The sequence below is a fragment of the Anser cygnoides genome, chromosome 4, assembly GCF_040182565.1.
Source record: "Anser cygnoides isolate HZ-2024a breed goose chromosome 4, Taihu_goose_T2T_genome, whole genome shotgun sequence".
Lineage (NCBI taxonomy): Eukaryota > Metazoa > Chordata > Aves > Anseriformes > Anatidae > Anser > Anser cygnoides.
In genome coordinates this window covers 75,890,607-75,914,005 of record NC_089876.1, presented here as the reverse complement: position 1 = coordinate 75,914,005, position 23,399 = coordinate 75,890,607, and the positions used below count along the sequence as shown (strand labels likewise).

At 42.7% G+C, this 23,399-nt stretch overlaps 1 long non-coding RNA gene across 1 annotated transcript; it reads right to left on the bottom strand.

The window, feature by feature from the left end:
- Nucleotides 1-2,069: 2,069 nt before the first annotated feature.
- LOC106038622 (uncharacterized) lies at nt 2,070-22,293 on the bottom strand. Its single transcript, XR_010831292.1, has 3 exons — nt 21,878-22,293; nt 12,052-12,116; nt 2,070-2,274 (listed from the first exon to the last, which is right to left on the bottom strand). It is a non-coding gene; the product is annotated as an uncharacterized lncRNA (long non-coding RNA).
- Between the last annotated feature and the right edge of the window lie 1,106 nt (nt 22,294-23,399).

The following is a 23,399-nucleotide window of genomic DNA, read 5'->3' as shown; positions in this document are numbered from 1 at the left end:
TAATTTTTGGGTTGCTTTTAATTTGTAAAATATACAGCTTGCCCTAATTTATACACACTGCAGCATTAGACAATTAGACATGCTGAAGTATTATTATTCGCCTGATTCACAGCGGAGCGTCCTCGGTCTCCGCTCCCCTTCTCTCCCCTGAGTGTGGACCATTATCCTCATTTTTGCAACTCATATAGAATAGGCATCCTGCAACTATAATTAGTCCATTCCTTGCTTGTTTTAATCGTTGTATTTTCTAAACTAAATCTACTGTTCTCAACTATCTTAATTATTGGCAAATTTTTGCCTGCCTAGGACACTTGTTTCAATCACTTCTCCCCTATTTTCATGTTTTTGTTGGGGAAGGAAAGATGCTCAATTTCTTGACTAAAATCAAACTTAAAGTCAAACTTAACTTCTGAGCTTAGGTATACTATATATATTCTCATTTTCAAAAATTACTAATCTTTTCCAGAAAGTGTCAAAAAGCAGAAGAAAGGCAGCTGGAGAAAAAGTATTTGCAGCTGCTTTATAAAGCAACTCTATGAGGTTTACAACTTTTTCCCAAGACAGAAACAGTGTTTTCCCCATGACCTCAAGTAAAATGAATATAACGCACGGATCACCAACAGTAATGCGTGTGCAGCCAGACACTTGTAAAATGTTGGTAAACTTTGCCAGAGACAGCACATGTAAGAAGCACAAAACACAGCAGCATACTGTGAAATGCAGTACATATGGAATGCTTGAGAACGTGCACAGGAAAACTTTTCTTTCCTGACATTATTTTGAGTGGTATGCTACTTTAAGGTAAAGGCAGCACCCCATACTCATGCCAACAAATCGGGTCATGTGTTTATGTATTCCTATTTATTCACAATATTAGATGTTTGAGAGACTTTAAATTGCTTGCTGCGACTATTTTTTTGTGTGTGTGTCTAAACCTACACTGCATTAGTTACCATTAATCCTGCTGTGTAGCTCCCAAATGGGGAGAAAAATAACCACTTTCTTGAAAAATGCCTAAAAATGACACTACTTTAACATCCATCATCGTACTCCTGCCTAGCCCTAAGGACTTCTTGTGTAATCCTTTGAGAAACTTGGAATATCTGTCACTAATAGTAGAAACATCCTATTTTAGATCTACATACTTGAGATACTTTAGATCTAGTTTTAGTTTATCCCTAAACATTTTCTGCACATCAGGCGTTTATAATTTTTGAAGAGGCAAGTAGGGAAGAAAGAAGGAAATAGGTGGCCAGCTAAACTGTAGCCTAAGTTATTTTCTGAAGATTTTTCAAGTAAATTCTGGTGAATTTATTAATAAGGTGGGGAAAAAAATTGTAATTTGTCACATGAAACTTACCATGCCAAACACTGGAATGGACTATTAAAACAGAAACCCCTAGCCTACAAATTTACTGTTATCATTGAATAATATTAACTAGCAACTCCCTCATGCTGGGATGAACATAACCTTTGTATGCTTTTTCTGAAGTGATCTCTGCATTAAAGTACTCTCACTTCTGAGGATCAGTATTCCTGGAACTAGACAGGCATGTTTCCGGATTGCCAAAAGTAGAAATAAAGAATAATTCAGCCTATCTGATCAAGGCAACTTCATGTTCTGCTCAGGATCCTTTCAAAAAATATGTGACTGGATTAAATTTTGGATCTATTTGGATAGTTCAGAGTTTTTCTGTCTCAAAGGGGGACTGAATGGCTCAAGTAATAATATCTTGTCTGGCAAAAGCTGGTGAATTTGCTGCAACTGACTTTAACAATTCAGATCTTCCTTATTTCTTTACTCACTCTTCAGGCAGGACACGAGTACTGGGAGTTAAAATCTGCAAGGATTGCTTCTCAGAGCTGAACAGTTTTGTTGCTCTGAAGATCTATTCCATTTTTACTAACGCTTACTCATTAGAAGTAGCACATCTGAGCAGAGATATGGCCAAAAGGGATAGATATCTCCACTCAAAAAAAAACAAAACAAAAAAACACAGAAAAGCTTTAACCATAGATTAAAATGGCCAACCTCAGACAACAGCAAGGCTTAGTTGAGAACAGCCAGGTGTATCGCCATTGCAAGTACCTGAGAGGCATCAGTAGTTTCCTAGCAGCCTCTTGTGCCATTCCCAGTTTCTGGAGCTCAGCAGTGCCACCACTTACAGCCCCTCAGAGGTGGGGAGGCAGGCAGCCCCTGCACTCTGCACTGCATCGGTGGGGAGCCCAGCAGGCTTCTGGTGCATCCATGCTCTTGTTCCTTATGCGGACTTCCTGCAGCAGAAGGGAACAGGCTGTTCATCATTACAGTCAGCCACCATCTGTAGCTAAAACATCAGATGGCAAAAAAAAAAATAGGAGAGGGGAGTTGCTAATCTCTTCCAACCCTATTTTTTCAACAAGACTGAGATGTGAAGTGAAAGGAAAGATAACTGGGGTAGAGTGAAACTTCAGTCTACAGAGCCAGGTGGCCAAACGCATCCAATGGCTCATAGATGGCCTGTCTCTAGCAGGGTTCCTGCTAGAGCCTGTTCTTAAACACACCTTGAGAACCCAGCATTAGATGAAATTATGTTTGTCTATGACAGAAGTCACTGGTTGATGCAAAATATATTTCATACTAGCCAAATCGCAGAACAAAAGTCTGCAGGCAAGAAAACAACATTACACAGAAAAGAATGAAACTAGTAGCCCAAACTGAAACACCATTTCCAAATCCTATGTCATTGATGATCACGATGAACAAACATTAAAAACAAAAATCTGCAAAAATCCAGCCCAACAAATGCAGATGTTTTTCTTAAGGATCTCCGTAGCCCATTCATGAAATTGGGCAATTACCTTACAGGGTTAATAACAGAGTTTAAGCTTGGGACTATTTCAAACAAACTTGTTCCAAAAGACCCAGAGAACAGAAAAAAAAAAAAAAAACTAGAAAAAAATCCAAGACTGTGTATTTAATCCACAGCCTGAGTGGAAGCAATATGATTTGTGATTGGGATGTGACCGGAGTCATTGAACACATCAGTATTAACAGAACTCTTCAGCCCCAAAATGAACTAGCAAGAAGATAACCAAGTATCCAGCAGCTTGAGCCTTGTATTCTTCAAACACTATGCCAAGTACTCAAGAAACTTAACATGATTTGGATCTCTACCTGTTGGATAGCAGGTCAGTCTTTCATCAGAGTCACAGACCTCTGAATATCCACATGCACATTCATTCTCAGCTGGTGGAGCAGAGCACACATGGCAGCCTGTTTACCTGACACAGTAGCCTACTTTGCAAAAATAGAATGTCCCTAGTCAAAAAATATCAAAAACTTGAAGGAGTTAGGTCAACTCCAGTCTTACAATGAACTGGGCAACTGGGAGGAGAGCATTGCTCATGAAACAGACAAAAGAAAACCTTCTCAGTATCTGATTTATTCCTCCACGCATTTGTTATTCTTTGGGTTTTATTTCTAGACCAGTATTAAATATCCTAGGCTATGTCTCCAGCACTTCTGGAAATTAATCCAACTTAGAGTTGTCTCTAGCACATCTATACCATGCTTCAGTATGAAAAACCTGGGGACAATGGGGCTTTCTCATTCTCAGGAATATAAAAGCAACTTAGGATGCACTTCGGAATCTGTTCAGGAAAACCATTCCATAAATGTTCTAGTTCGACTACAGGAAACCATGACTGTTGCTCTCTGTTATGCCATTTGGCCCATCTTCAATTTTATTTTTTTTAATACTCTTCAATAAACTACTAGATCTATATCAATGATAAAAGGGAGAATCATTAGAATTCTGGTATAATTATTAGGATAATATATATGCAAAACTACAGATGAATGAAATAGAGAAGCTAAACAGATACAGTACATAGAATCTAAAATATCTCTCTGCTGAGTTGCAATGGAGATGAATAAAGATAGACCTTTTTACAGTATTTTGCTGGGGATAAATAATGCAATTAATCATGTGCGCATGAGTTTGGAGGAGAGAAAGAATATTATCCCTTCATGTTCTGTACACTGGAAGGTTAAACATCATTTCAAAGTGTTTCTTGGCTGAATCTAGTATTCCGCTCTTTTGAGGAAAGTTGCTGGATCCCACTTAAAAGACTGATAATCCGGCAAAGAGGAAGACCACATTACCACAAGTGACTAAGAAACCCTCTGACTATCAATTAGTAGACAACATTAACCAACAGGCCTGGCAAACTCTAAAAAATAAGTTAGCATTATCTTATGGTAATTGCAGGACATGCTACTGTTTAAATCACATACTGAACATGATAGATCAGTTCCCAGTAAGGAAAATCTCTTGGGTATGTACTCTAAAACCCTCACTCACCACAGCAAGAAGTTTCACGATCTGTCCCTTACACATTGACTTTATGTCTGAAGTTGGACTGCGGCAATGAGTGATTTTTCAGGTTGGCAACAAAAAGGGAAGGACAGGATAGGATTCTGGCTGCATCCATTCGAAAGACTTAATTTATTTTCTCACAGTAGTGGAAAAAAAAAAAACATTTTGCTGGGCACTTAACTTTTTTTTGTATGAAAATTTGTGAGTGCTCAGAGGGAAAGCAAATGAAGCAAAGGGACAAACCCACAAAACTGCAGAAGGCCGGCAGCAGCTGTAGCCATATCCCACTTAGAAGTGGACAGCACACTGACCTGCCTCAAACCTCTTCTCTGTCTGAGGGACAATGAATCCTTACCACATACCTCTCACAAGAACAAGCTGCCAAAATGGTACCTGGTGCTACAGGAGACAGGGACCCAGGAAGATGGTGCTAGTGGGCACTGCATGGTCTGATAGCAACGAGGAACCACTCAGAGAGGCAGAAGCCAAAATAACCCCGCTGTGTCCTACAAACAGGCTTGCAGGGTTCAGCAGGGGTGGTGACTGCCTCTGAAATGCTTGGCTTTCACCAAATTACTAGTCTCTCATATCAAGTGCTTAGATAACAGTTGAGAAAGCAATAGTAGGATCAGCTATTTTGTCCGAACAGGCACCAAGACAACGACTTTCAGAGAGCAGGCCTCCACTTTCCACCTACCCTCACTACCTTCCCCTCCCTCCACCCCCAACCCATCTACCCAAAAAGCTTATCACAAGCCCTATAACTTAACCTAATACGTGGAAAAAAACATAACTTGAGGAAAATACTCTTCTCTACGTTTTCCTCAGCCTACTCCTGTTGGTCCCCTCTGTGAGGAGGCAAGCAATTCACAGGCTAACTCATCCCACAGGACCAACATGAAGCCAGGAAGGGGACCAGTAAAACCGCTGTCTTGCACTTGCGGAGGGCTGACTTTGAGCTGTTCAGGACACTGGTTGGCAGAGTGCCTTGGGAGGAGGTTCTGAAGGGCAGGGGAGTCCAGGAAGGCTGGGCACTCTTCAAGAAGGAAATCTTAATGGCTCAGGAGCAATCTGTACCCACGTGCCCAAAGATGAGCCGGTGTGGAAGAAGACCAGCCTGGCTGAGCAGAGAGTTGTGGCTTGAGCTTAGGAGAAAAAAGAGGGTTTATAATCTTTGGAAAAGAGGGCGGGCCACTCAGGAGGACTATAAGGATGTTGCGAGGCTGTGCAGGGACAAAATGAGAAGGGCCAAAGCTCATCTGGAGCTCAATCTGGCTACTGCTGTTAAAGATAACAAAAAATGTTTTTACAAATACATCAACACCAAAAGGAGGACTAAGGAGAATCTCCATCCTTTACTGGATGTGGGGGGACACTTAGTTACAAGGGATGAGGAAAAAGATGAGGTGCTTAATGCCTTCTTTGCCTCAGTCTTTAGCAGCAAAACCAGTTGTTCTCTGGATACCCAGTACCCTGAGCTGGTGGAAGGGGATGGGGAGCAGGATGTGGCCCTCACTATCCACGAGGAAATGGTTGGTGACCTGCTACAGCGCTTGGATGTACGCAAGTCGATGGGGCCGGATGGGATCCACCCAAGGGTACTGAGAGAACTGGAGGAGGAGCTGGCCAAGCCGCTTTCCATCATTTATCGGCAGTCCCGGCTATCAGGGGAGGTCCCAGTCGACTGGAGACTAGCAAATGTGATGCCCATCTACGAGAAGGGTTGGAGGGTAGACCCGGTGAACTATAGGCCTGTTAGTATGACATCAGTGCCAGGGAAGCTCATGGTGCAGATTACCTTGAGTGTCATCATGTGGCACTTACAGGGCAACCAGGCGACCAGGCCCAGTCAGCATGGGTTTATGAAGGGCAGGTCCTGCTTCATGAACCTGATCTCCTTCTACGACAAAGTGACACGCTTAGTGGATGAGGGAAAGGCTGTGGATGTGGTCTACCTTGACCTCAGTAAGGCTTTTGACACCGTTTCCCACAACATTCTCCTCAAGAAACTGTCTGCCCATTGCTTGGACTGGCGTACGCTTCGCTGGGTTAGAAACTGGCTGGATAGCCAGGCCCAAAGAGTCGTGGTGAATGGAGTCAAATCCAGTTGGAGGCCGGTCACTAGTGGAACCCCCCAGGGCTTGGTACTGGGGCCAGTCCTCTTTAATATCTTTATCGGTGATCTGGATGAGGGGATCGAGTGCACCCTCAGTAAGTTTGCAGATGACACCAAGCTAAGTGCGTGTGTCGATCTGCTCAAGGGCAGGAAGGCTCTGCAGGAGGATCTGGATAGGCTGGACCGATGGGCTGAGGTCAACTGTATGAAGTTCAACAAGGCCAAGTGCCGGGTCCTGCACCTGGGGCGCAACAACCCCAAGCAGAACTACAGGCTGGGAGATGAGTGGCTGGAAAGCTGCCTGGCCGAGAGGGACCTGGGAGTACTGGTTGGTAGTCGGCTGAATATGAGCCAGCAGTGTGCTCAGGTGGCCAAGAAGGCCAACAGCATCCTGGCTTGCATAAGAAGCAGTATGGCCAGCAGGTCTAGGGAAGTGATTGTCCCCCTGTACTCGGCTCTGGTGAGGCCGCACCTCGAGTACTGTGTTCAGTTTTGGGCCCCTCGCTACAAGGAGGTGCTTGAGAGAGTCCAGAGAAGGGCAACGAGGCTGGTGAGGGGTCTGGAGAACAAGGCTTAGGAGGAGCGGCTGAGGGAGCTGGGGTTGTTCAGCCTGGAGAAGAGGAGGCTCAGGGGCGACTTTATCACTCTCTACAGGTATCTTAAAGGAGGCTGTAGCGAGGTGGGGGTTGGTCTGTTCTCCCATGTGCCCGGTGACAGGACAAGGGGGAATGGGCTAAAGTTGCGCCAGGGGAGGTTTAGGTTGGATATTAGGGAGAACTTCTTTACTGAAAGGGTTGTTAGGCATTGGAATAGGCTGCCCAGGGAAGTGGTTGAGTCACCCTCCCTGGAGGTCTTTAAGAGACATTTAGATGTTGAGCTTAGTGATCTGGTTTAGTGGAGGACTTGTTAGTGTTAGGTAAGAGGTTGGACTGGATGATCTTGGAGGTCTCTTCCAACCTAGAAGATTCTGTGAGATTCTGTTATCTGCCCTCAGAAAAGGTGCTGCCAACATTTCCATGAGCAAGCTGGCTGAAGACTTGCCTACTTGCATGGTTGTCAAAGCCTCCTGAGGTCTTTTCCTTCTGTTCTCATAGGAGAAGGATCAGTTCCTGCTCTCCACTTTTGGGAGATTAAGCCCTAAGGATAGGCTGTTGTATTATTGAAAATATCTTTCCAACTGTGTCACTCATCACACCGAAGTATTCCTGCTTTGGAGTTCCAGAAAGTCTTCTGTGATCCTCCCTCAGCATGCTCTGAGCTCCGATGATCTGCAACCACCAGATAGCATTGATGCCCCCTAATGAAAGCAAGCCCTTCCTTTTTCCTGGCTGTGAGGCAGACTCTGACTCAGCAGAAGCTACTGTATGGATAAACATAGTGGGCCAGATTCTTCTTGACATGAGCAGCCCTTTCACACCCTTCTGGCAACGCCAAAGGGCCCCGATGTGATCACAAATGTGCTTTATACCCGCTTTAAGGTCTCGTTGCAGTGCCAGGAACATGTGAGGAAGCCTCAGAATAAATGAAATCAGGCCCGGTAAGGACAGAAATGCTACAATGGCATTTCTGTGGGAACTTTCCCAAAAGTCATCTCCCACTGAAACTCTACGCTAGGCTGATGCTCATTCTACTGGTCACATGTGGCTCCCAGATCTTTTCAGTTCATCAGCCTCTGAACATATGTGATGGCGTCTCTGTGTGGTGGAAAAAAAAAAAAGAAAAGGTGGCTCCGCTTCCAACTCCACAAAGGATATGAGCAAGCTGTGTATGCTTCTGCAGCCCTTGTCAGTCAGTAAAATTAGATCCTTACAGCCCTCTCGCTTGAAGACATGTAGCTAGCTAAACATCAGGCAGTGCAGGGCTGTATTTGAGGCATGAGTACAGCAGCAGAATGATAAGAAAGCTGGACTGGTTTCTGGCATTGCCAAGATCTTTCTGATAGCTGGTAATCTCAACCAGCAGCAGCAAACAGAGGACAAGGATTGTGTGGAGATATAATAGGCACTTCTCAAACTATTAATTCTAATATAGTACTTCCTTTTTATGACCTCTGGTGAGCTTTAAATAAAACATAGCAACAAAATACCTGCATTTGTAATTATTTTAAAGTATATATCCATGGTTTTGTTTCTTGCTTGCTTTTGAGCTTTAAGATGAAAGCAAACAGCCTGGGGTTATTCTGAAGATAATCTAGGTATATGAAACTTTTGTTAATTTTACCTATAGGAAAAATAGCCTACTTCTTTCCAAACCTTCAAAATAAGGTTTCATACTACTACCAATGCAACATAATGAACTGATTGTTTGGGAAGTGCAAGAGGGGCTAATTTTCCAGAGATTGCTAGTGCCGTCTGTGGTGCAATAGGGTACCTTCTAAATGCTGAAGATTACACTCAAGCCTTTTAGAGCACTGCTGCCATTCCATGCAAATTCCTTTGCTAATTTTATATCAGAAACATTTGCAGTGATCTTTTTAACCTCTGTCTGTGTCCCCAATGAGAGGGAAGCTGACTGAAAAATGTAAAGAGACCGATGAGCACATCTATGAAATTTAAACTGAGGACCACCCCCCCCCCCAAAGATATATTCATCACTTTTGACATTCACTGACTCTTTTCCTTTAAAATAAAAAGTCAAGAGCTTTAAAGAAAAATTAGGGAAAGCCGCCTGAAAGGGTTAAACTTTTTCCCTACAGCCTCTCTAAGCGGAACTGATATTCTTAGTCTGACTTAAGGATATGGAATAGAAAGGCTGCCAACATCTGTTGTGGTCAGAGACAGATAAAAGAGACTAATTCAGAGCTGGAAGAACCCATGTACAGCATTCTGTGTTGCATTACCCTCTGCATAAAAGCACGCAAAATAGCATTTGATAGTATGGAAGATAGGTGCTCACCTAAACTTCTCCACCATAGGGACCTAGGAGTTTCACACATATGTAAGTTCCCTCATCACCGCAGAGAGGGAGAGAAAGCACAACATGACACATTTAGCTTCTAACTGGGGAACTCTGGGGCTGAAAATATTTCAGAAACACTGAGTTTATAATCACACTGCTATGTAATAGGACCATATGAATGAAACAGAAAGGAGACAGGTCATTTGGGAGCTCACAGGTATTGGGAGCGATATCAATTTAGCCTGCTGGCCATTAAAAACTTAGCACAGAACAAATTAGGATACTAATTAACTTTGGAAGTGGATTAACCCAAACTCCATGAAGGCACTCAGAGCAAGAGGATCCACAGAGGCTTGAAGAGCTAATATGATTTACAGTCACACCCCAATTCAGTTCTTAAATGTACTTCATGTAGACAAGCCTTCAAATTACTGTAATCAGCAATTATTTCCAAGGAAGCCAATGGCATTATGACAGTATATAACAGGCATACAGTCAAAATCAGGCCCATAGACTACAAACTGCAAAACAATTGCATCCATCTATATTTACTTTTGCCAGGATTGATCTCACTGTAGGACAGGAACTTCGATATCTGAAGTGCAGTTTGAATGACAGCCATTTTACTGCAGGAAAAGAACATTTTACATACAGGCAACTTAATTACATTACAAGTGAGACTACAAGTGACACCAAACGTGTAAAGTCTAAATGCTCTTCTGCTGTGAGTTCTGCTGTCCTTATTCCAAACAAGCATCCAGCTTGCCTCTTTCATAGTAAAGCAAGATTTATACCTCACCTTTTGTATGCATCAGTAGCTAGGATGCACATGGAATTAAAACTCCCTGTCAGGAGTGGGTGTTGCTTTCAGGAGCACAGAGCAGCAGGAGCCAGAGGCACCGGGCCCAGCTTCTGAGAAGCGCAGAACTAAAGAAGTCCTGCCCTAATTTCTGCTCCTATGAGGTGATCTAGTCCTTACTCTAATGGACAACTGAACTGAGCAATATTTCTTTTTCACCACTTACACCCTGACATACCCCTAAAAACATCTCCCTTAGCTTTCAGAAAACATGCAGAACATTGGCAGATATAGCATCACCGATCAAAACTCTACCAGTTTAGAGAAATTCTCCTTTAGCTACCTCCATCCATTTTAAAATTTTCTTTGCACATCTTGGCAGTTAGAACTTCACCAAACATTTCTTGCTTGATATAACAAAAGAGAACCAGATTATGAAGTACTGGCTTACATCTGCACTAGATCAATAATTAAGGATTCTTAACATAAACACCAGTTTCTTCTCATAGTTGCATAATCATGCAAGCCTTTCACAAAACAGGTGTAAACTTAAAAGCTGGCTTTGTGAACTCATTCCTTCATTGCTGAACTCTTAATTAAATCTGATTTTTCAACTCAATAGCATGTTTGTGTGTTAAATATACAGATTATTAAATCATACTGAGTTTTTACCACCATTACAGATACACTTTTTTGCAACATTAAAAGCCTCCAAATGTTCTAAATTATTGAGTATTTAGTCACACGTTTTTCCCCCCAAATATATGTTTTGAATAACTGATCTTTACTTCAGATGCATGGAGATCAATGATTTAAAACATATTTTGAGGTTTAAACAACTACACCATGATTACCTCTTCCGTAATCTCAGACTGCATATCTCAGAATCAAGATGCACACTGGCAAAGACATCTCACTATAACTAAATGAAGCATCTGATACAGCTTTTAAATCCCACTGCATTTCTCAGTTGCTAAACAATATGCCCAGTAGGCTAATAGCAGTCTGTGCAAGGTCTGATCCCATGGGATTTTGCCATCCAAAATCTGCCAGCCTCTAGATCTGTATTTCTATGACTGTGAAGGCAGCTCCCCGTAAGGAGACATGGTTTGTGCAAGAAGTAGGAGGATTTCGTACACCACACAAGTTCTTCATGTTCCACAGTCCAAAATAGACTTATCTGGAGCCAATTTACTGAATTTAATTTATACCAGACCCGTGCTGGAATGACTTGCACTCTTGCGGCTCTTCAGATGTATATCCAATAGGGAGCTATCACTCTGCATGAGTTTTAATACAGAGGTCCAAGTACAAAATCCAGTACCCTGAGACACCATGTGGCTTAGGAGCTTTCCTTGAGAGAAGCAGAGCCAATAGCTCAGCAGCCAGGTTATATACATTATGGAGTTCTTCCACTTGTAACAGGTATAATATGGGTTATTTTCTTTTTAGGATTTGACAGTCTTCTCCAACAAATAACGAGGTCAAATAGTTAATCACTTTTTCAGCCTAAAAAGTTTTCAACTTAGCTATTATTTCAGAAATACAGGCCTAGTCCTTAGAGATGCTGAGCATTGGCTACACTATTGGAACAAATGCATAAGGAATATACAATTTTCTTCTGAATCTGTACAGCCCTCATAGCCTTTTTCACAGTGCTTATAAGCATGAAATTCCAAAGACACTATACAAGTCTTGTACAGAACTGGACACGAGATGTATAGATTACATGCATGTAGCCTGAACAACAGTTTGTACATAATTAAATACACCAAACTTGAAATCTCATTCTAAAGAGTTTTGTTCTCTTTACTAGAGAAAGGTCTTCTGCATATAATCTGGAACAACAGGCAGCCAAACAACTACATTGTACTCACCAACATGAGCTGTGCATTCTTTAAATTTACTTCTCAGGCAATTTCAATACTGATCCATTCTGCAGCTGAAAAATAAGGAAGTGGGAAACCACTTTTTATGTAAACAACCAGCATGAAGCAAGAATAGTCAGTAAAGAATATCCACTGTCTTTGAAAGAGCAGTGCTTCGGAAAGCATACACAGAAGGTATGTCTTTACTGCACCCTGCAATGCAGTGAAGCTTTTAGTGAAAGAATTCCCACCCATACCAGAAGCAACCCAGGCAAGGCAGCATAAAGCTCAGCAGGTGACCTCCTGATACTCACTGAAAGAGACCCACCATAAGCAGAATTTAGTTAATTTCGTTGCAATTGCAGCACCTAGAAGTCCTTAACATAAAGAAGCATGACATTCTCATTACATTTTCCTTCAGACTGATAGGATCAGCTTTTGTGCAACACTTTCCAAATATTAATATATAGAAATTAGATTATATTCACCTGCATGTACACCTTAGAACATACCACTGCTGTACTATCAAAAGGCAACTTTTAGCAGCCTCGCAACAGCACTGTGTCCTCACTATATGCCTGCATTTCAGCAGGGGGATGAGATGCTTTGAACCTAATGCTACAAAGTCAGTCAGTGAGGGAGCAAAGAGGCAAACTTACACCTGCAACACCATAGGTCACAACCCTGATTTCTAGAGCAACCATTTTCCTTGGACACAGGAAAGGAGCTCCCCTGTACTTCGGTGTCCGCAGTCCCTAAACTGCAAAGGGAGACACACAGCTTGTGGGGTAGCAGAGCAGCAGGAAGTTCTTCACTGAAATTAAAACAAGTAGATTTTCACTGCTTAAACATGCAAATGGCTTACACATTACTGCAACATAGCAGGATCATATTAATTTTAATAGGCCTGCTTCCCCACTGGAAAGCACTAGAGATCTTTCCTGGATATTTTTTGCTAAAATAGCTCAAATTGTTACACTGTCAGGCATGGTATCAGTGTTTAAGGCTCTCCTGTTGCAAACACTCACCCACAAGCAGCAGTCTTACCTGCTTTGATATTTATCAATGATAGGAAAGCCCTTTTAAATCCTCACAGTAGAAGAAACAGTGTAATGACCCTAAAGTCAGGGAAATGTAGTTACTGATTAGCAACAGCCCAAGAAAAACAAGTGTCTGCAGGAGAAGAAAAAAAAAGGCAGTCTGAGGACCTTCAGAAGTTTATCTCAAAGACATCTGAAAGCCCAGAGAGTATTTTTGTTTGCTAACAGTGCAACTATGAATGTGTTTTCCTCAAACGCCTGTGCACCAGCACCTCGATTCAGACCCGCCTCTCATGAGGAGACTCACAGCAGCCATGTCTTACCTGCCCTCACCAGACACCTACCAACCACCCTCCTCCAGAGCCTGCCACAAGGAAGGAATAACATCCCACCCCAGGACAGCAAAGCTGGGGGGGCAAGGAGGATTTCAGACATTTTCTGCTGTTTTTTGCTGTGCCCATGCAGTTCCCTCACTCCCTCAGGCCAACACCAGGCGGCCATTATCTGCTCTAGGCCAGTCACAGCTGGTTCAGTCAGCAGCATGAGAACCCTGCTACACACCAAAACCTGACTATTGCCCCCCAAAATCATCACCCCCAAACTTGAAAACACACACTGCATCCCTTTGTCCCTTCCCAGACCTTTTCACCAAAGGTTTTACCAAAAAGGCAGCAGCTACAGGGTAGGAGACACTCCTTGCTCCCCCTCTTCCAAAAGAGCAGATACTTCTGAAGGCTGCTGTGTTGGTGGAACTGTTTCTAGGCTATTAAGTTGGTATAAGTATTTGAACAGCATTTTGCAATATATTAATAATATTAATATATGCAGATATATTTTGGCCTTATTCTCCCACACTGCATCTAAGGTGTGTAAGCTGGTAGGAATATCACCTTCAGGAAAGTGACAAATATTATTACTCTCACAAAACCACACATTGAATATAAGATGGCTATGAAGAACACAAGCTTGTTGTAGACCATCGATATTTTGAATAAGTTAAAATAATAACATCCATTCAACATGAAAGCCTGTCTCTAACAGCACCTCTACTTGGCACCAAACAGTCATAAGAGTCAAGAACCATATCTCAAAAGCCTTGTAGTTAAAGATAAATATATATGTATTTCTCAAAGAAATCTTGCAGGATCAGTAAATATTATGCTCTTACTTCATAGAGAGATAGACTTCTCTGTGCCTTTTTGAACAGACATAGACAAGGCCTGCAAAGTTAAAAAGTAAAAGCTCTAGCAAGACTAGGGATTAGAGTAAAAAAAATATGGAGAGTTTGCCTCAGTTTTTCAACTACGCATTTAATCAAAAAATACTATTTCTATTCAAAAGATACTTAAACAGCTCAGACGTTTCCTAACCGCTCTTCCATCATAGCCCCAACTTTCCTCCATGATGCAATATCTTCTCCCTTAGCAAGGAGGCAGTGACCATGCACAGCACAGCAGGGAAGATATCCAGTTTCCCAGCCACTCTTTTAAAGTTTCTTTTGCCACCTGATGTGAGAGACAGCTGGGATGAATCTTCCAGAATTGCTCCACCCAAAAAAACTAGGCTGAATAATTGATGTAGGCCTAATGACTGTCAGAGTGGGACCAAAGAGGTAATCAATCTTCCAATGCAGCAGCAGTTTTGCCTGCTAAATGGAGCAGTAAAGTCTTGCAGAAGGCCTAAAAGAGAACTGTAGCAAGCTCGTTGCAAGGCACCTGTAGAAACCTTTCCAATCTTCTGAAAAAAAAAAAAAAAAAAAAAAAAAAAAAAAGCTGCTCCCTCTCCTCCATTGGAAACACCTTCCCAATTATGTGCTGCTTGCAGTCAAAATGATGTTGGCACTTTGATGACACAGATCTTTCATGAACAAACAAAGATCATGAAAACAGTCAAGAGTTGTCAGATGATAGGGAAGAGCAAACATTTCCCCATGGCAAGGAAAAAAAGCTATCATCATCAGCCTAAAAAGACAGGGGTTGATTTTTGTTTACAATACTTGAATATGAGAGCAAACTGGGCCACCCATTTAGAGATGGATTCTGCTCCTTGATTGCACAGTTATTTTTAACTTCTGTGTTTTTATAACAAGTCTGGCTATGAACTTTGCTACAGTTCCTCATACAAAGAGAATTCATAGACTTTCAGCAAGACTGCTGTATTTTAGATTAGATGGCAATTTTATTTGAAAAGTGACAAAGAAAAAAGTGGCTTCTCTAGCTTGGCAGATCTGTGCCCTGTGCGTATTCAGTTATAATTTATTCATGCTGGTGATGAAATACATTCCCCTGGTTTTTAGTCACTCAGCCCTGCAGAGCTGGTGGAACTCAGAGAGAGAAGAGCAACCGCGTTTAAGGGCTTCCCAGAACATATCTGTGTGAAACTTGAATGTTTTTTATTTATTTATTTGTTTGTTTCTAATTTGGTTGTGATTTCTGTAGGTAGAAAGTAGAGGTGGATGTCCCCTACATCAACCCAACAGAGGTAATGCGCATCCAGATGTTTGTGCCATCAAGTCCTGCAGGTGTGGCACATCCCAGGACTGTGACAGGCTCCACACAAATCCCCGAGCCCCCTAGTTCCTGGGAGGTACCAGGCAGAGCAGCTGAGTGGGTACATACCAACTTGGCAGAGCATTGTGCACCACCGTCAAGGCACAGTGATGTGGCTGTCATCAGCCTGGTGTCCCTCAGAAGGGTGGCCCCACTGCACAGGCTCTGCAGGCTGCATGCGTGTGTAGTGCTATCCAGGAAATCACAGGGAAAAAAAAAAAAAAAAAAAAGAAGAAGAAAAAACATGGAAGCTTTGATGTTCTTTGGTCTGATTTCCTCAAGTAACAGCAGAATTGCTTGTAGTACAAAGTGGTGAAAAATTCATGGCTCAGACTTTTCACCCTGAAAGCTGCAAGACCTGGTTTCTACCAGGTGATTTTGAAAATAATAATAATGCATTGGAGGTGTTCTCATTTCTGACCCTTAGGATGTATGCCAGTTATCTTGCCAAGCCTCTTCTGTATGCAAACCTGGAGGCTAGAAATTTACTTTTAAGGAAGACCTATTCAACTAGCAGTAGGTAACACACTATGAGATTCACCATGAAGAAAAATCTATGAGATTCTGACATAAATCCCTTGTCTCCAAAAGCAAGGGCTTTGAACAAAAATTGTGAGATTTATGACAAAAAGCACCAGGGCTGTCAGCAAGGCATATAAAAATGCTGTTGAGGTTAAGCAAAAGCTTTACAAGACGTAGGTCTGCAAAGTAAGCAAGGCTACATTTTGGCCATAGAACCACCTCTGCCATTCAGCCCTTTGCCACAACAGTCAGCTCTGCCTCTTCCTGCTTGGAAAGCCCAGTGCAAGCAAAGTTGTCATGGAAGTCACAATCTCAACCAGTTACCATGTATATCGTGTAATGTTTAGGCCTCCCTCATTTCACACAGTATAGGTCAGTTCCTCCATCTGTTACATCACGGGAGAAAGTCATAGAATCATAGAAACACAAGGTTGAAAAGGACCTACAAGATCATATAGTCCAACCATCCTCCTGTCACCAATGCTACCCACTAAGCTACTAAATCCTATCTCGTAGCACCTTGTCCAGCAGCTTCTTGAACACTGTGAGGGAGGGTGTCTCCATTACCTCCCTGGGCAGGCCATTCCAGCCCCTGACCACTCTTTGAGAGAAAAAGTTTTTCCTGATATCTAATCTAAATCTCCCCAGGCACAACTTGTGGCCGTTTCCTCGAGTCCTATCATTAGTTATCTGAGAGAAGAGGCTGACCCCCTCCTCATCACAACCTCCCTTCAGGAAGTATGGAGAGCAATGAGGTCTCCCCTGAGCCTCCTCTTCCCCAGACTAAACAACCCCAGCTCCCTCAGCCGCTCCTCACCGGACTTGTGCTCCAGGCCCTTCACCAGCTTCGTAGCCCTTCTTTGGACACGCTCCAGGGCCTCGATGTCCTTCTTGTAGTGAGGGGCTCAAAACTGAACACAGTACTCAAGGTGCAGCCTCACCAGAGCTGAGTACAGGGGTATGATCACCTCCCTGCTCCTGCTGGCTACACTATTTCTAATACAGGCCAGGATGCCATTGGACTTTTTGGCCACCTGAGCATACTGCCAGCTCATGTTCAGCCGAGCATCGATCAACACTCCCAGGTCCCTTTCCTCTTCACAGTCTTCTAGCCACTCTGCCCCAGGCCTATAGCACTGCACGGGGTTACTGTGGCCAAAGTGCAGGACCCAGCCCTTGGCCTTATTAAACCTCATCCCATTCACCTCAGCCCAGAAGTCCAGGTTATCCAGATCCCTCTGAAGGGCCACCCTACCTCAGGCAGATCAACACTACCTCCAACCTGGCGTCTGCAAACTTACTGACTCAGGGTACACTCAGTCCCCTCATCCAGGTCATCAGTAAAGATATTAAACAAGACAGGCCCTAGTACCGACCCCTGGGGGATGCCACTTGTAACGGGACACCAGCTGGACTTAACTCCATTAACCACAACCCACTGGGCACGACCCTCCAGCCAGTTCTTTACCCAGAGAAGAGTGTATCTGTCCAGGCCGTGGGCAGCCAGTTTCCCCAGGAGAATACTGTGGGAGACCATGTCAAAGGCTTTGCTGAAGTCTAAGTAGACTACATCAATAGTCCTTCCCTCATCTACCAGTCTGGTCACACGATCATAGAAGATGAGGCTGGACAAGCACAAGTCCACTTACTCAAGCAAGGGAGGTCTAAGCTTGTCGTTTGTAAGAAAATCTGTAGGTCCAGTCCCAAATTTTAACAATGCTCCTGCCAAAAGACACATGCAGAGAACAGAAGGGGAGTGGTCCTTCCTATCCAGAGATGCGTGGGACAGCCTGCTTTTAGGAGAAGCAATGCTCCTGCAATGTGTTATGTGTATTCGTTTGGGGGTATGAAAAAGTGCTATTCCATCAGGTAAATGACACAGATGACAAAGATGCAGCAGAAAAATTTCTGCCTTCCCAGTGGCTCCCTCCAGAGTCTAGATTTTAGCTTCCTAAACTTTAGGGGAAAGTTTTACTTGGAGGAGCACAGGGGTGTTGATGGGTTGTTGTTGTTGTTCTTGTTGTTGTGTAGTATTTTTTCATTGGTACTGAATTTCAGTAGATTCCCTAAGATAGAAAAGTTTAGAAATCAAGCAGAAAAATATATAAATAAAATGAGAGAGAAAAAAAAAAATGATGTCACCCTCAAGCAGTTCCATCAAGGGATGACATTTTAAATCACATCATGTCTCACACCCATTTCTTAGTGCAAAATAAATCACTTGAACAGAGTGCAAGCCAATTTTTACTTTAAAAAATGTTGTGTCCTAAGGCTCTCTTCTTGAACTTCAAAAGCGTACTTCATAATTACTCTACCTATCAAAGGAAACTCAATATTTCACCTCCAACCTCCCTCTGCTTGTGTTATAATTTTTAATTGTTAATAAATTATATTAATTTTAAACTGGTTATTCTCTCTCAAAATTACATATTTCAAATGAGTATGGAAAGTTATTTTAAATTAACATATTTACCTTAAAATTATATTTTAGTAATTTGTTTATGACTTTTCTTCCCTATTAATTCTTATATTAGGATTTCAACCTTGGGATACCCCATTTAATTTTATTCGAATACTGCTGTCTCAATTTAAGAGCCTAAATCTATTTCACAGAGCTTGAGATTTCTAGAAAACAGGTATTTTTGTTTTGTTAGCATAGTTATATACTTTAGTTTGGAGGCATCACTATGCACTGCATGGGCTTCTGTCATCACAAGCTTAAGACACAGGAAGAAAATCTGAAGTCATATTTACCATCTAAAAGCGGCTTTTGCAGGTGTGTACAGCACTTGTAAAGAATATGCATATCAGTATTTCTGGTGGGGCTATATTATTTTCTTTAGCTAGCAGATATATTACTTAACGCTCTATCCTTGCAAATGCATTCAAGAAGGGTAGACATGGCATCTACTGCAGATGCACTCTTTTCTGTAAAGGTGAGTCTCCAAAGGTGAGGGTGCTTCTGGATAAAGAAAGCAAAGTTCCTGTGTGTATTAAAGAAAGCAAAGTTCCTGTCTGGTAATAAAGGCATCGTTCTTAATAGTGTTCAACAGCCAGCATTTAGGAGTACTCACTGTTTTTTCAAGGCTGGTCACATGCTGAAATGAGCAAGTAACTACTGCAAAATGGTAGAAAAAAGCCAGCATGCCAATTTTAGTATTATATATAGCAATGCTCTTCAAACTCTAGCACATGGCAATTACCCTCATGGCAGGACCAACCAAAATAGGTGGCAATGACCTGCACCTGACAAGGACCTGAGGTGGGACAGAGGCAGAGAAGTTCATGCCCAAGTGATGTTGAGTTTGCCTCTTGGTCTCCAAGAGTCAAGCAGGACTGGAGCACATGGCAAAGAAACAAAATGCACCCAGTTGGTGAACTCAACTACTTGGCTGAACAAACAATTCCCCCATTAAAAGGAAAATCTTCCCAGGTATGCTTTTGGGATTCCTGGGCAGCCCATGGGAAAGAAAAACAAAGCAGAGACTGTCTCTGGATAGTAAGTTGTGAACGTAACGTTAAGCACAATGTGTACAGGACGCTGTTCAGCGCCAAACAGATACCCCCATAGCCTGCAGTTTTCAAAACTAAATAAATACTGGGACTATCTCAACATCCCTGTGTTACAGAGCCACATACAAAAGTATTTTTTTTTTCCAATTATCGGTAGACAACTGCAAATTGTCCATGTTCAAAGAACTCTGGCTATCTAAGGTGTGAAGCAGTCGGTACCTCAGAGATTGCTCCGCACTAAACCTACCACATTTTGTCACCTTTCCCTCATTATTCTGCATACACAATAGTCTTCCCATATGAAAGAAATCCGGGTTTTGCTCGCTCTTTAGTAATTTCTCTGTTCAAAATGAAACCCACAGAGTCAATTACTTTTTGTGAGTTCTCATGACACCCATTGCTGGTAGATCATGGGAAGACTAAATCACAGGAAGAAGCACAAGCAAAGTAAAGCAAAATAGTTTCAGACCAAATTTACACTCTTGCATAAATCTCAATACACACTCCCAAGTCCCAGCTCATCGAGATGAAAATGCAGCTCCTAATTCTTTCCATATGCCTCAGACAAAACGTTATGAATGAAGCATAGCTCCCTGTCCCACTTTGTTCCCTTCCAGCGCAACCCACCCAACTCTGGATCAACCCGCTTGGTTCTAGCTCCGTCTCGTCTGTTTGGTCGAGGCAGGCCGGGGAGCCGTGCCAACAAAGACGCTGCGATCCTCCTCGCTAAGGGGACGGGCGCATGAGGTAGACGGCAGCATGTGCTGGAAGGCTCAGAAGTCAACACATGTGCTCTTCTGCAGCAAAAAGGCAGAGGGAGGGAATGCAAGGAACGGGGCAGTGCAGTTCTGCTCTTTCATGTGACGAGGGCTTCCAGAGGAGCGTGTTGCAACCAAAGGGAGGCACAGAAAGCTTTCTGGGTATTCTAATTTATTTCTAATAGTTGTATTCATTTAAGGAGCAGTGTGTTTTCTCTTGAGTCTGGCATAGCCACTGGCTGAAGCAACAGATGTACCACTCTGATGATCCTGAATAAAGGAAAAACATCTGTCTGCGGTAGCTTTTTTGGACTCTGAGGACCGAGTGTATAAGCCTATGGGAACTTCACAGGCACTTGAAGTCCCAATTTATTCATTGTTGATTTATTTATATACCTTTATGCAAGAGCCTTGGTGGTACACAGCAATGTATATAGAAAAGTTTTAGCATATAAATTAAATTTTAAGACACTGAGTTACAAAAAAAGAAGAGGCTTTAGGTATCTGTGAAGTGGCATGTCGTTAGACATTTGCGTATTGAGGCGGGCATCTGACGTTTTATAGTATACACAATTGACACATCTGGGAAAATGCATGCACTGCCAGCTAAAATGCCTAATCTCTTCTTTAGCACATCTGTGGTTTAATTACAAAACTCAGCGAACAATTAAAATTCAGGTCAGCACACAGCAGCAATACCATCCTTTGATGTGGGGTCAGTATTGGTCACAGTCCTGTTCTCATTATATAGGTTAATCAACTTAGTGGAGTAACTATGACAGGACTGACCAGAAATCCATGTAATTACCAATGCTCTGAGAGCAGTGGCAAGCAGGGCTGTTTTATTTGTCCGATACACAAATATTATTTCTTCTAAATAAAAACCAGCTAGAGATCATAGATCCGGAGCTGTTGCTCTGAGGCAGATTTGTTTATTCGGCGAATAACTCATTACTGCTGTCACTCTCCTTATTGCTATCCATCTGCACGCGCCCACGCGGCAGGGCGCACACCCCCCCCGACACACGTGCGAGCACACACCCACACGGTAGCCTTAATCTTGTAATTAGATTTGTACTGGTGACTACTTCTGCCCCTGCAGCATCCCACTGGCTGCAGTTGGTTGTGCTCTGCACCGACTTGCAAAGCCACCGCACAGATCCGGTTGCAGCAATTTGGGATGAAACAACGCACACGTTACTTTTCGTCTCAGAAAGAGGAAGGCACCGTGCGGCACTGGCACGGAAGGGAGTGGGAATGTATGTTTGAGACTGACCCAGTCACCTCCACCCATTCATCCATCTCACGAGAGCTGCTTGTTGTCATCGCAAATTTGGGGGTAACTTTCATCCAGCACCAATTTAACAGAAGCGGATCGCTGTGGCCAGATCAGATGTTGCTTTCTCTTGCCCAGATGTAGATTCTCCTTGATACCTAAATAAAGTAAACTCACCCCAAACCTCCGACAGGTAATCCTGAGTCCAGCTTGAGGGATATAGCCATGGCCCAAACGTCCAAACCCTCCACACGGGAAAGCAGAAATTCCTGCCGGCTTTCTGGTAGGATGCGCAGTGCTTGCTGCCCGGCCCAGAAAGCCAGGAGTTATCAGGCTGCTCAGCCTGGGATTTTCGCAATAGGCACCCAATTCTCCCTGAAATGAGAGTGACAGTTAGGAGGTTTGAGCCGGGATTTTTGCAACAGTCACCAAACTCCCAGGGAAATTCGGTGAGAGCCGAGAGTTTTGATCCCCCACATGAAAGTTGACAGGAAATTAATATGCATTTCAGTGGGGGTAGGACTAGGTCCGGGTGCCACACTCCCATAAGCTCTTTTGAAAAGCACAGCCTTAAAAGGTAATATTCTGATATCCTATGTGAGGTTAGGTAATTTTTTTTCTAAATCTTAAAAATGTCTTAGTTATAATTTTCTCCAGCCTTTCAGTCCCTATGAGATAAAAGGAGCCTGACTTTACAAGCAGCAAGATTTACCAAAGTAGCCTCAGAGAAGTTTGAAAACACCTTCTAAAACACTTCCAAATAATTTTCTAGTTTTTCTTCCTGCACATTGAGTGCAACACAGACAGGCGGGTAGGACTGAGCGAGGAGTCCCGGCTGAGCATTTGCTTGGGCTGAAGCTCGACTGTTTGGGAGCACGGCGGTAACCCTAGGGGCACCCTCACCAAGAGCAGCAAGCCAGACAAAGGGGACGATTAGCCAGCAGAGGAGCCTGTGGACATATGCCGAAGCACAGCCGTAAAAGAAATGACAGCATAGTACAGCGTGGCATTGTGGTGGCATGCTGTGTTTTCATTAGGGTGTGTCAAAATTTTAAAATGGGACAATAAAGAAGGAAAATGTTTTTGTAATAAACCCTGGGTTGTCCTTTTTTAAGGGAAAAGTTTAATTGCTGTAGGGGGCAAGGACTGTGTTTTATTAGGTTTGTTGTCTGGTGTCTATCTCGTTGGCCTCCTTATATACTGTATTGGAATAGCAATAAATAACAGGAGCCTTTAAGTGTTTCCACAGTGCTAATATTTACTACTAGTAATAGGCGTCGATGAGCAGATCTTTACTGCTCCTTTTCTGTTTGAGTCCTACTCCCTAAGACGCTCTGCTCTCTCATTCTCCCCACCCACTACATTTAAACTAACAAACCAGGTTTTCTTTATGTCATCTCCATCCATCCCAAGAGCTTTGATCACCAAAGGGAACATGCCAGCGCTGGCAGTGTTCTCATTTGAGGGGAAACATTGATATTTCCAAGTTATTTTTGTTGTGTGGCTGAATGACAGCAAGCGTTTTCAATTGTTTTAGTCTTACAAGAAGGAAAAAATAAAAATAAAAAGCACTCTGGTCAGGATAGCTTATTTAGATTAAGTTTAAAATATCATTTATACTTTTTCTTCTTTTATTTTTTGAAACTACTTTTTAACTGCTTCCTAAAAAAATAAAAACAAACCTTCAAGAAAAAATTGT